The sequence below is a fragment of the Etheostoma cragini genome, chromosome 4 (assembly GCF_013103735.1).
Source record: "Etheostoma cragini isolate CJK2018 chromosome 4, CSU_Ecrag_1.0, whole genome shotgun sequence".
NCBI classification, from domain to species: domain Eukaryota; kingdom Metazoa; phylum Chordata; class Actinopteri; order Perciformes; family Percidae; genus Etheostoma; species Etheostoma cragini.
In genome coordinates, this window is record NC_048410.1 from 3,064,588 (window position 1) to 3,078,993 (window position 14,406).

The 14,406-nt window shown below is 40.8% G+C and overlaps 1 protein-coding gene across 1 annotated transcript in view; it reads left to right on the forward strand.

Annotated features, from left to right (window-relative positions):
- The window catches only part of epha8 (eph receptor A8), a 77,228-nt gene that overhangs the window by 30,776 nt on the left and 32,046 nt on the right, over window positions 1–14,406 (forward strand). The gene's annotated exons all lie outside the window — the stretch shown is intronic.

A 14,406-nucleotide genomic window follows, 5' to 3' on the forward strand; every position in this document is an offset into this window, starting at 1 on the left:
ACACACACACACACACACACACACACACACACACACACATGCATACCCATGTTACCAGCTTCACAAAGACGCACTCTCACAAACAAATCCTCTTATGTGCCGCCCCTGTGAATGCCTTATGAAGGAATGAAAACACACAACAGGCCAAGAGCTACTGGCTAAATTATTGATTGAGTGTGTGCCACCCTTGGCCCGCGGTAGCCACCCATGTCCCAGTCCAGTGTCTAGGAGCTATTAGTGCTGACAGTAAAGAGACAGGCAACATGATAGCAGATCACTGAGAAGCTGGCAGCCTCCTTCTGACGCGACTGCGGGACTTCTTCAAATGATTTTCTGCCCTGACTTCTTGTTGAGTTAAACTGATGTGCACACAGGGCGCCGTCATTTCTTCTTCTCCCTCTTCCAGGCCACCACTGAAGGGAACAGAGTGTGTATGGATGTGGATGGTTGAATGTACCATTGTGTGTGTGTGTGTGTGTGTGTGTCTTGAATTGCAATGAAGTTGGCATTTAAAACAGGGGGACCAGTTGCGACATTGTCAGTAGGGAGACTAAATTTCACTCATCCATCAACGTCAGTTGATTCGGTGGATACGTAAAACTAAGGACTATAGAAATATTGAAAGTTCATGCTGCGTAATTTGTCATTTCTCATTGAAAAAAGGCTCGGATGCAGTCTGGTAAGATGCCAATTGAACATCTAAGTGGCTCATTTCTGAGACAGCTATTTAGGCATTGGCAGGCTGTGTCAGACGCTTCTCCTGGGCATCCTGGGCCAGAAGGACCCCCTACGGGGCCAGGGGAACACAATAGAGCTGTGGGTGCAACAGGTGTGATCTTGCATTGTGTTAAGGAAAGACACCACACGCCAGTATTCCCAGTTGATTGGGTTAGTTCTGGTGAGCAAACAGTGGGGTCACTGGACTGTTCTTGAACATACATCCACGGCAAAAAAGGCACTAGACCCATGGAAACCCTCGTTACCACACACAACACACACAGCTTAGTACGTGGCTAATTTGGCTAGCAACATAGTCTACATTCTTAGAACAAGAATGAATATGTGAATCGACAATCGACAATTGCCCTTTTTCTTTGTCCATAGTTCATAGCTCCTCTATGAACATACAATATACTGTACATCAATATAATTAACAAAAAATGAACAATCTCTTAAAATAATCTGCACAGTGTTATGTACTAGAGGTGGGGTGGCAGTAGAGAGTTGGGTTGGGATCTGGAGAGTCGCTGGTTCAAGTCCCAATACGGACCAAAGTACAGAGTGTGGAGAGATGCCAGTCCACCTCCTCTTGAGCAAGGCCCAGTACCCCCCAAACCGCCAGGGTGCTGGTCCAGCTGGCAGCCCACTCACTCTGTCATCTCTCTATTTGTGCATGAATAGGTCCTGTGTGTGTGTGTGTGTGTGTGTGTGTGTGTGTATCAGGCCTATGTGTAGTGATTCCTAACAAAACAGAGTGTAAATTGTAATTTCCCCAATGGGGATCAATAAACAGCATGAATTATCACTTAACATAACATGTGTCATTCCATTAAAAATAACCGCTCTCATATTTTGAAGGGGCCAGTAACCAAAGTACACAAGTGTACACTTCTGGTAAATAGCAAGTGGAAGCATTAATGCCCGTGTTAAATGGGCCCCTAATGACCTCCGTGTTCCTCCCCTGTATTTTGTTTGCAGTCCGTGGCGTTCATAGGATAAGGAGACCGTGTTCCCCCAAAAAACGCTCACATAGGTCGTTTGTTTAAGCTTAAATATGGACTACTTGTGTCTAAACATAACCAAACTGCTTTTATGTTCTGTCGTTCAGATATGAGGATGGACAACGCTCCTGTGGGTTGTATCAGAGGCTAGGAATAAACATCCTACATCGGCATATGGTTGAAAGGACTTGATGAGGATAAGGCTAGAGATGTATTATACTGTTTTGAATTTGGGATTGAGTGAAAATAAAATACAATGTTTATTCATGTTAATAGGGGAAAAGCTTCCCACCTCCATTTTTATGTTAGGATAATTTTGAAACATTTTGTCAGCTCACGTCATGTTAGAGACATTTTAGCATTTTAAGGAATTCGTAATTTCATAGGATTTTCATAAATGGTTAAGCAGTAAAGTAATACACTTTAAAAGAATCCTCATCTATAAATGTCTTCGTGCATTTTTTAAATAGCAGCAAGAATCTCAGACCAGTTCACTACTGTATTATTAACGGGAATCCAGCCTATTATTAGCAAATATAAATTAGCTTATTTGTGATAAGAATAAAAACGTGAGACTGGCCTATAGGTCACTAAGGGAGTCATCCACAGATTAAATTAATCCCAAAAGATTCACTGTGCAACATTTTGTGTAACATTAAAACATGATTCAAAACAACAATGCCAACAATTATTACTTTAATAGCTTATGCACTAAAGAGATCTGGATAAAGGCTTTGGGCTACCCACATGTTATTGTAGGCCCAGTTTAATACACAACTTTACTTTATACTATATGTATATAGTAGGGCTTCCCTCCTCCGTCTCAGTTTCAGTAAAGGGGTCCTTGGCTTAATAAATGTGGAAGACCCCTTCTACCCCTTCTACCCCTGTAGAAGACTTGTTGGTCCTCAGAGGAACTTTTGTCATCCTGAGTAGTCATTAATTGAACAAACCCCAAGACATTCACCCAAAGACGTGAGTACCAAAGTTGTTCTGTCTGTACTTCCCAGTCCAAATGTAGACTTGTACCTTGTTTTGCATGTTAAGTGCGTGAACTTTGATTTGTTTTTTTATCATTCTGAGACAGATGTGTCAGGACTGGATCTGTCAGGCAGACCGGCTGTGACCATGATAACGCAGTGTGACTCTTGCCTCTGTGAAGCAGCAGCAGCAATATTTTGTCCTTTTCAAACGTGTATTTAATCAAAAACACCTGATTAATTTCCCCTCCGATGCATTGCAGCAATTGCTAATGTCGGAAAAGGTGAAAAGTTTAGTCTCCTCTTCCCCGCTGTCTTTTCCCTCTCGCTTCCCTTTCCGAGACACACACACACACATACACACACACACACTCACACACATACACACCCTTCACACTGTCTGATCCGCAGAATGCCTGCCTGTTTTGTAGCCTTCCCCTTGACTCTCTCCCCACTCCCCTCCCGTCGTCCTCCCCCTGTCCTCCCACTGCCTCCATCAGACACAGTTTAATGGTGACAGCCATTCAATCGGATAATTAACATCCGTTTAACGCTCATTAACCGGGATGTATTTGTCTCGTTTGATTCGTAATTACCAGGCCCTTTTCACAGGAAAACACTTCAGTAATGTTTCCTTTGTGATGGCTTCATTGATGGAATTGATTTGAACACAGCAGGGGGGCCAACAGGGAGGCTAAGGGAGGCAGGAATGCATATGGACCGAAGATACTGACGCCATACTTGTCATCTCTCTCATATAAATCTTCTTCAGGCAGACAGAAATTCAGAAATGGAAAGTGCAAGGAATACAACATATTACAAATGTCTGTAGCTATGACAGACAAAATTAAAAATGTACTGTGCACATAGAAAAGTATATTCCAAGTTTATCAAACAGTACAAAGATGTGAACTAAATTAATTCTCAAAGTATTAAGAACAAAAAGGCATATTTTCACCTCATATTTTTTGTTTCTTTTTTTTCAGAATTAGGGTTAGGCTCTTTTTTTAAGGTTTATCTATCGTTGTGCACCAATAAATTCTTTGCATACACCCAGTCCAATCAGTACATTTGAAACCTTTTTGCATTAAATGATTTTCTTAGCCACCAGGGGGCAGCGCAAAACATAAACGCACCATTGACAAATAATCCCCTTACAGAGTTGATGTGGCTTACGCATTAGCAAAATTGGCTTTTTATTTCAAGTGTGCAATGCCACGTGATATTTTTACATGCAAAGGACATCCCCCCAACTAATGATTGACAATGTTTCCTTTTAGGGATAGTTCAGGTGCTGCCGGAAAAATTCCGCAGGATGTTCCTAATTTCTGGTTTAAATTAATGCCAATAAACCAGAGCACGTTTTCCTCTGATCCCCAAATGCTGCGTGGACTAGCCAGACTTCCTCCGCAGCGCTGTGCAGGAAGGTCCGTCAATTTGAGACTATGTTGACTCCAACACAAACAAGCTAAAGGCATCCATCTATCATTCCTAAAGGACCCTTAACAGCCCCATCCCTTCCATCCCCAAGCACGTACACACACTACACACACCTGGACACACTGAGTAAATCAGGCGCACCTCAAATTGGAACGCCACACTCTGTTGAGGCAGAGTGGCAATCCAGCTGTTAGCATCTGGACCTGCTATGTAAGAGGAAGGACAATGTGGATGGTAAGTGTCCCATTTCCACAGCTGATCTCGCAGACACATTCATCCATCACTCCGACAGGTCCCGCGGCTCGTTAGTGGCTTCATATGTTCCCCAGGGAACCAGCTAAGCAGCCTTTGGCTAACTTTGGAGTGGTATTTGGAGTGCACTTGATTCCTTGACAAGGGCGATGCTGTGTGACGTCTAGGACATTGGGACTGGATATGTTTGGGAAGCATATGTAGTACCTTAAGATCGGCTCTTTTTGACAGAAACATTTTAAAAGTTTACATTTGTGACATTTGGTGTTCTAAAACATGGAGAAACTGAGCCACAGACGTGTAGTGAATCAGTTACATAACATAGGCTGCAATAGGGGCGAAGTGCATTTAGGTGTTCAAGCAGCATGCCTGACTTTTATGTGACTGACTATTTTAGTATGGAAGAAAATGTCTTAAAACGTCTTAATAAAAACAAAGAAATATATTAAAATTTGTGCAAAAGATGTTATTGCGATTAATCACATTAATGTCATAGTAACATACAATTATTTGCGACTTTTCGCAATTTTTTCTCTATTCTAAATGTCCCTCAATTTCTTTTTGTCCAATTATTTTTTCTCATTTTTTCGCTCTAATCAACATTGAAAAGTGAATTTCTAATAAGGGTACATGAATTATCATGAATTCATGCATATCATAGTATTAACGTTGAAGATGGACCAGGTCAGCACTTTAATTCAAGGGCCACAAACGAAAAGGTATTAAAATTACAGTACTTTTCATAGCTCTATGTACAAATGGATCATGAGAACAAACCTCGCCACAACAACAGACGAGAAGATTTTTGTTGTTGTTTTTAATAAGGAAATGCATTTGTTGTAATATTGTGTGTGTTATTTTTATTATAGATTTCTAGATGCACTTAAATGTTTCCTTGAAGCAGATGCTCGGATCCAGCACTGGGCACTGAACCTGAGCTTTCAGCAGCCGACCTAGGTTGCACTTAAGACCCCGCTCCACCTCGCTCCTCCCTCAGTCTCCTCACGCGTGGGACGATGATGTGTTTTTTCCAGCTCCCCCTCTTTTCCAATGTATTTATTTACCCACTTATACAGGGAATAAATCAAGGTCAGCACACAATGCCGCACACGGCAATTAAGATTCATTGTAATGCAAATTCCCCCTGTAGCAAGTGCACTTTGTTGACAGGTACTGACACGCTGGGCAACGTGCAAACAGCCGCACACAAACACACACACACACACGTGCAAAGACACACATTTGCCAACTTACAAATTCTGTAAACAATTTATTGAAAGGAGGGCGACCGAACAGAGGAGTATGTGTCTCCTCACACCACATTTTCTATTTCTATTTCATATCTCTGGTCGGAAAAGTTCTCTGCTCATCAGTATTATTAACAGTGTTGAGTAGTAAAAATTAAACATCTAACCTGTAAAGTGTAAGGTAATTGAACTTTTCTTTTCATGCTACTTTCTACCTCTACTCCACTCAGAGATAAATATTACTTCTTACTCCACTACATTAATCTGACAACTTTAGTAACTTTACAAATTGAGTTTTTTGCACATAAAACACACGTATTGTATAAAATACTGTTTAATTGAATCCCTAATAAGCACCTTGCAGGCTTTTGAGAAAGTCATGCCTCTCGTTATGTGTTTGTGGCATTAATGAGAGGGGGTGTAGCTGGCAATATTTTGGATTGATTTACGTTAGACCAGCTGCTGTTTGGTTTTTATAAAATAATTCACAATATTTCCCTTTTTGGTCTTTGACCTTCTCACTTGCTTGTTAGTGATTGTAGTTTGTAAATCTAAGGTAGTCTACTGCATTCAATCTGAGCGAGAATGCAACACGTAGTTTTGGCTTTTATCCCATACGCGACAGTCTACAATCCTTTTTTAAAATGATAAAAAAAACAACGTGAAAGAAATGAAAATCACTGTAGTCTATTTTAACACAATTGAACACATCGATCATTCTGACCGGAAACAAAAATTTGAATTTTCGATCCTTTTTTTCGGTCAATGAACGGTTATTATTGGACAATGGAAACTGGATCGTTGGATGGTTGGATTCGTCCATATTGCACCGCAGACGCCACCACTTACCAAGCATTATAATGTAGTGTATACTTCATTAGGCCTGCTGTGGACACAATCTTTGCAGTCGGATTAGGAGAATAAGTAAATAGTCGTGACTTTATCCCAGAATACTCACATTATCATTAGCGTCCAGACTTTCAAGAAACATTGCTGTGAATGTTGCTCCAACTGAGTTTTGGTTGTTTTTGCTCAACAAGGAAGGGTTCTTTTTTTAACACATAGACATCAACACTTGTGTTCTATGGTGCTGATATTACTTTAATGCCTTTCCTGGACACTGCTGACGGTCTTTACAGCCATCTGAAGGCAGCCGGAATCTGTTCCATACGCAGTCTGGAACTGGAGAGGGAGATGGATAGATAGTTATTTATAGTTACATAAATAGGTAGATCCATTCTCTCCAGCCAGAATGAGATGACACCATAACCCCTCATGCTTATGTGCACATCAACAGACTGACGCATTGAAAACAGTTCACACGGCTTGACGAAAAATTATGAATCACCTACAATGTCTCGCTCCGCTTAGAACTCCCTCGGGGCCGTGCGTTCCTGACAGACTTTCACCCTGCGCTCGTCATCTTTTTTTGAACACGGCTGGGCAAAAATTGTGCCTGGATTTCCACATTTTTAATTATAATAGCCTACAGGTGTGTGTATCAGCACTTTAAAGTTTTTATTTTAAAGGTGACTGAACAACCCTGTAATGGATGGGCCGTGTGAGCGGCCATACATGAAAACAAACCATTAATTCATTAATTCAGTCATTTACCACACATGAACATGGAACTGCCCTTATTTGCTCACTGTTGATTAAAATATGATATCTTCTGAAAAGTTTTTCCATGAACAGACGTATGCAAATCCCTGTCATGCTGGGCTGACACGCCGAGCAAATCCCATCTGAGCCAAGCCAGCACGTGTGGATGGAAAAAGCCTAAATTGCATCTTCTCATTGTATTTTTCTTGCCTTTTTAAAACCCCTTACAAACAACATGGACCCGGTTTACACAGTAAAAGTTAGAGGCCTTTAATCCAAGCTGAGACAGCCGTGTACACATCATCAACATCCTTTTCTCCGCTGAAGGCACAGAAGACAGACTGAGAAGAACTGCCCCTGATGAGTAAAAGTGATCTTCCTGTGTGGAATTAAAAGAGTGCCTCTTCCTTTTCTGTTATATTTTGTAAATCTGTGGAGAGAGGATGTCAATAGCAGGATTTGAACAGCATCTCTTGGTCCTCACAAAGTAGTGAAGTTCAAATGTAGTTTTCAACCACTAGCAGCGGTTATAGGCGAAAAAACATCTTAAACTGAGGCTACATTTACATGACTACCTTTTGGATTAAAGACACTTAAACACTTCTGACCCTGTTTTGGTTTGGAATCTCCGGAGTTTTGCTGCAGTCTCAACGGCCGCAAACGGTGACCTTTGGCGACACAGACACTGACGCCAACGTTTCGCCGCCTGATTGGGTCACAACGTTTCGTTCTCTACCAGCGATGGGCGGAGCATACATGCTGCCTCCTGTTTGCCCAGGCGTGCGCGATGCCCAGTATATGAGAATGTGTTGATGAGACACACGGTTTAGGTATGTTAGTTTAACCCTCATGTTGTCTTCGGGTCAAAGTTCACCCGTTTTCAAAGTTTTTTATTTTATTTACGAAATAAAGGAAGTCAGAATACGGGTGGAAAATGTCGCAAATGCAAAAAAATACAACAAATGTATGAAAAACTTTGTTAAAAGCAACAAAAACATTGAGATAAGGGGAAAAAGGAAGACAGCACAAGGGTAGGGGAGATAAGGGCTTCTACTTGATCTAAAACACTTGTGTGCATGGGGATCGCTTTTGGCCCAAAGCTCTGCTTTAAAACCAAAATGGAGTAAATTAAAAAATGTCAACGTATCCTGAAATACATGCAAAATCTCTTTGCAAATTTTGCATTACTAACTAAACTCTATGTTAGTGTGCAGTTACCGGGCTGTGGGTGAGACGGAACAAAGCATCGTGATAGTCCAAGCTGTTAATATAAACTTTACAAGACTTTGGCACAGTTTGTGCTAAATGAAAAAGCACCCACTTCCTGTTTTGTGCTGGAAAGCAATCCATCCGATTCCCTGTCCAATCTGACTTGATGGCACGCAGAAGTCAAATGCCAAGCAGAGCCTGCCGATCCTGCTCAGCCCTGGTTTTTATTTCACTAAGATCTCCAACGATGATGCGATTAATTGAAGTTAAATACTACAAATGAAAAGATAAAGGGGAAATCAGGAGAAAACAAATGACCTTAGTCTTCAGATACAGAACACTTTAATAATCCTCCATTATTTACAGCCTATCCCGTCCTTGTTAACAAATGTTAGAACAAATCCGAGTTGCATTCCACTGTCTTCTTTAACTGTAAATAATAATAAATCATATTATAGTGATTGCTTTCCCACAAGATAACCATGGATGTCTCTCGGGGCCGAGCAGGCAGAGGACACTCCCAGACTGAAGATAAACTGGCGACATCGAACCTGTCTTATAATTAACACTGACAACATCATCCTTGTATTATGACAATATTTCACTCATTAATATGGCAATATGGAGGGTTTCAGGTCAATCCCTTTTTGTACTTAGAGTCACTTGCAAGTAAACAAACTTTAATATAAGTGGCTTCAGTGGTTTCTGTCCATTCTTAATAATGAAATTATGTAATAAATGAATACTGTACATAACTAACAACAATAATCAAAACAACATGAGTGTGCTTGTAATAATGGGTTCAAGTCAAAGTCAACTTTATTGTCCATTCTGCAATATGTGGCAAACATACAGAGCAATAGAAAATATGTTTCCCTCCAAACCAGAGCGCACTAGGACATGTATAATATAAAAGATGAGTTATAAAAACAGTACCTATGAAGATAAAAAAGATAATGTATGCAGTATATACTGTACACATGTATATAATTAAAAAAGATAAATATATGTACAATACAGTAATACATTCTAAATAGTGCAAATTTAAGGCGAAACCACGCAGTATAGAAAACAAGAGATAGGTTGTTGTATTGTATCATAGGTTGGATTTAGTAGCCTGATAAGTGAAAGAATAAAATGATTAGTTTTCCCTGCAGGCGTATAATCGCACCGACCTGACGCCATGACTACGATTCAATGGAAAGTGCGAGGTCAGGTTGAGTAAACATTTTTCAGCTTTGTGAACCACTCGTTTCTTCCAAATAGAGCCGAGGTCTCTCTGCTGAGCTCCGGTGATCTTGGAGCAGACCTGAACAACGTTCTTCAGGCAGGGTTTTTATCCGTCACAGACAACCCATTAACCCAGCGCACAAATGAAAAGGTTAAAAGACTCTCGATTAAGGTTTGATAGAAGTTACATAAGCGTTTTCTTGCTGATACTGAAAGAGTTTATCTCCCTTAGCAAGTGAGTGCTCTGCTGTCCCCGTGGGACTAGACAGTCAAACTGTTCCCAGATATTTGTAATACTGGACGCTTTGTACCTTTTCATCATGTATGATGCTCGCTTCCCATTCAACACTGCATTTTATGAAGTCAATTATCCATCTTATTTTTCAGTTTTTGCCCCATTTTAGAAATAGGGTTTGAAAATGGTCATTGTTCCATTTGACAAATGGAGGAAGGGCAGCACTGTGATCCCAGTGGTGGCTTCTTGTGATGATGATGCTGGGACATTTTCATTTACACAGTCTCTAAAGATCCTTGTTCTATCCAGCGCACCAAATGAGCAGCACGTCAGAAGTGAAGTGAAAGGTTATCACAGCTGGTCCCGACACAGACCGCCTTCTCTCTGTCTTCGCACATTCACCTGAGTGCTGATAAATTCATGTTGCACGTGGTTACCGTGGCTGCATCGCACACACTGTGTGTTTGCGTGTGCTTTGCATTTTCATAACATTTGTGTGTGTGTGCGTGTGTGTGTAAAACTCCCGGTGAATCTGTCAGAGACTTCAAAGCGCCCGCCGCCTCTCTCCTTGATGAACGAGCTGTTCCGATGTTTATCGTGACCTGCTTTTCAACTCAGGGGCTTCACAGAAAACATCAAGGGATGGAGGGATTAACGGGATAAAAAGGAGGAAGAGGGAACAGTCTGGGATTAATATTGCAAATAAAAGATAGTTTCTGGCTCGTGTGGGGGCCGTGACGGTGACAGAGAAGAGAACCACGTCCCCCAGTCTATTCATCTACAGCAGGGGTCTTTAACGGTTTTTAGGCCAGGCGACCCTTGACTGCTGACAGAGAGACCGAGAAGTGACCCCTTACTGCATGTATTGTACACAAGTGAGTTGAATATTAACCTGGGCCGAATGGATGAAAATTACAGTATTTTTAGTGTAACTAGAGCCACATGTGCAAGACTCCATCCACAGTCTGCATTACCAACAGACACCTGAGCTGCATCAGCTACAAAACTCCTTCCTAACAACTCAACTCTTAACTCGTCTATGAACAATCCTCACTGAGATAACACACACTGTCACTCAGAACACACACAGAGTTAAAAACACACACACCGTCAACCCCAATACAGAACCATTACAAACGTTCTCCTCTTCTCATCATCTCACTTGCAATAATTTGAATGACCTCACACTTTTCAATTTGTTTTTATAAAGAAGAGTAAAATTCTTTCACGTTTATTTTGATTTAATAGCACAAGTTAATAAGGTAAACAAGAAGGAATGATAATCAGCAGTTTTCTTCAATGTATATTTCAATTTTAAGTTTTTATTTATAGTATCACATCATAACAACAGTTATCTTGAGACACTTTAGAGATACAGTAGATCTAGACCACACGCTATAATTTATAAAGTCCCAACAATTCTAGCAAGATGAAATCATGGTGCGAGAGTGCGACCATGCGCAGTGGCGAGGAAAATTTTCCTTTTGTCTTTATTCATTTACGTAAGAACTAGAACAAAAATAAAATCTAAAGGTACGCATAAGTAAGAATTGTGGGTCCAATCCTGCCCCTCATCAACATCTCATTGGACGTCCTCTCTTGCCATCTTCTATAAATACAAATGAATATAAATGTTTCCATTGCTTCCACCTCCATTACTTTCTGAAAATCAGTAAGTGTACCATAATTGTAGTGTTCTGTACCTCAGGCATCTTACCTGGACATATTGGTAGCGTTGCTCTTTGTTAACCAGTCGTGACAGTGGCGTCTTTCTCCTAACATCGTAGGATATAGTGTGCATACATTAACATATCGACCCATTCATGAGAATTTTTTTGTTTGTTTGAAGTTTTATGCCACAGCTTCAACCCCTTAGAAATGTAATGCAAATTAATTAAAGGCTCATTATCCTAGTTCTTCGCTCAAAGATTAAGACATTCACGCTAATTTTACACCAGGTTGGTAATAAGCTCCAACATGTGGAATGTGGTGCTGTAGATAGCTGGATAAAATACTAAATGTAATCTAGCATTATAAATAGTCCGCCAGACATGTAACAATTAATGTGCATCTAATATATTTTTCCACAGTGGGTTTTTTATCAACAATTTGTGAGAAAACTCCTACTCCCTTATTATTAGGATTAATATTATTAGGGGTTATTTAAGCTGTCAGAGGCAGCAGCTGGTAGCAAGCAGATAGATTTAGTTTCTGCAAACATCTGCTGCTACACGTCTAGGTCGTCTCATGTAACATTGATCTTAAAGGAGATCTATTATATACTGTTTTCAGGGTCATTAAATTATTAAAGATCGTGCTCAGAGGTATTCAGCTGGCCTAGACAACTGAATATGGCAAAGTTTCAGCTGAAAGAGAGAGTATGGACCCCTTATGATGTATGCTGGGAGGCCCGTTTCTCGGCCACATCAGAACGCCTGAAGAACTCCAGCAACTGGAGTGAAACCCAGCGTCTTCGGGACATTGTCCAACTCGATTTCTAGACGTTGTCTCTATGTTTCTGCTATTCTCTGTTTCTCACCTTGCAAGCCAAACCACGGTTTGGCGCGGTTCCTGAATGTATCCCACCGTGTGTGTGTAAAATCCTTTGTTTTGTCTGTCTTTATGGACGGGAAGATGCATGTAGCATCGTTTAAACATTTTTTATGGACTTTTTATGGCCATAAGTTCCTCTTCCTCGCTACTCGATACTGACAACAAGGGCGCAGACATGTTGCACTGTGGTCCCAAAAAAAGCGGCTATACGATTACGCGAGGAAAGAACTATTGCCGACTTTAAACAGTAATACAAAATAAACTACAGGATTACACATGGACAACTTTTATTATCTCGCCCAAAATCAATAGATATTTTTATCAGAATGAAAATAACTGAGTGCCCCCCCCCCCCCCATATATGGGAACGGGAATAAACATAAAACATCTTATTATCCTATTGCTGCACATATTCACGGCCCCAACTCGTCTTATCTGGGGGGGAGGACTTGCCATGGGAGAAAACAATCCTTCACCCTGATCGGTACGCATGTACCCAGAATGCACTACTCAAAACTAATACTTACTTGTCTTTATGCTAAGGAAACAACAATCAAAGTCATAGCACCTTTTTGTGTTTTTTCAATATGTGTCAGTTTTCTTATAGTACAGGATGATTTCTATTTTGGATTTCAACTTGCTTCAGTTTGCACAGAACACCAGATAATTCTCATTTTTATTTCCCCTCGATAGCATCTAATAAAAAACCTGAAAAGGAGATTCATGTTTGTTTTATTCATTTTAATTTTAGAGTTTGCAGTGTTTTGATCCATCCACATTGCTTTTCTCTCTTTTCCATTTCTATTTCAATTTCACATGTCTGTCAACTCTTAATCCTGCATAATGTGAGAAGACTTCTCACTGCCAGAGACTCCAGGGTACATCTGGTCCCTCACAACCGGGGGTCTGTGCCAGTGGGAGGCCAGTGAGGGGTCAGGGTGGACAGGGCAGCAACCTTCGAGATATTGTGAACCTTCACACACACTTTTAAATGGAGAAAAAAAATGCTTCATGAGGGTGATAACCACAGCGTGCTCCAATGAACAACTAGTTGGAAATAAAATGGCTGTGAACAACACCGCCTATCAAATTAAACACCATTATGCAGGATATCATTAGAAATCTAGTAGCATGGTTGAATTGCACATCCAGAGTTTGTGCGTGTTTGTGTGTGTGTTTGTGTGTGTGTGTTTCTGCACAGCCATGGTGTCATTATCAGGTTCAAGCATGGGAAGTGTTCCCTTCTTTTCAAAATCTTCTGAAAATGTCTGTCAGTAATCCAGAAGACATTTTAGCTATTCGTGCTGTTATTGTTTCGCTTGTGTTGCTTATCCAATTTAATGGTTCTTTCAGTACCTTTGATGTCTAAGCACCTGCTATGGCCCTCTAAAAACTTAAGAAGGAAAGGTTAGGGGGAAACAGTGCATCTGTAAACTGACACTCAGCATTCTGGGGGAAAGATAAATTACACCGCGAGGAGGAGCAAACGGGAGCACGTTGGTGTTTGCTGCTGCTTTCTGAGTGTATGTGAGGTTTACCCCTGCCCCATTTACTATAGCAGAAGCCTATTAACTGCCTGAAAAGAGAATATATTTATCAGTGCCCCCTCCATTATTAATCAGTGCCGAGTTAAAAGTGAATATGTATCAGAAGAGCTGAGGTTGAAACACGGGCTGGATTCTGAGGGTCTCACTGGGAGTATCAACAGTGCAGAGACTTTTTAAGCCCAAATTTGAGCAGAAAGAAGTATGACTTTCATCTCCCCTGCTCCACGGTCTCCACGGTTACAAGGCCTGTAATTATACATAGATTTGGAGGGGGAAAAGGGGGAGGGGGTGTGTCCTAAAATGAATGCTTAGGAGGAGATGACACAGTTTTGAAATAGTTGAAGCTGTCATTTGTTTTAGAGGATGTTGGACTCAAATTAAATGGGTCCT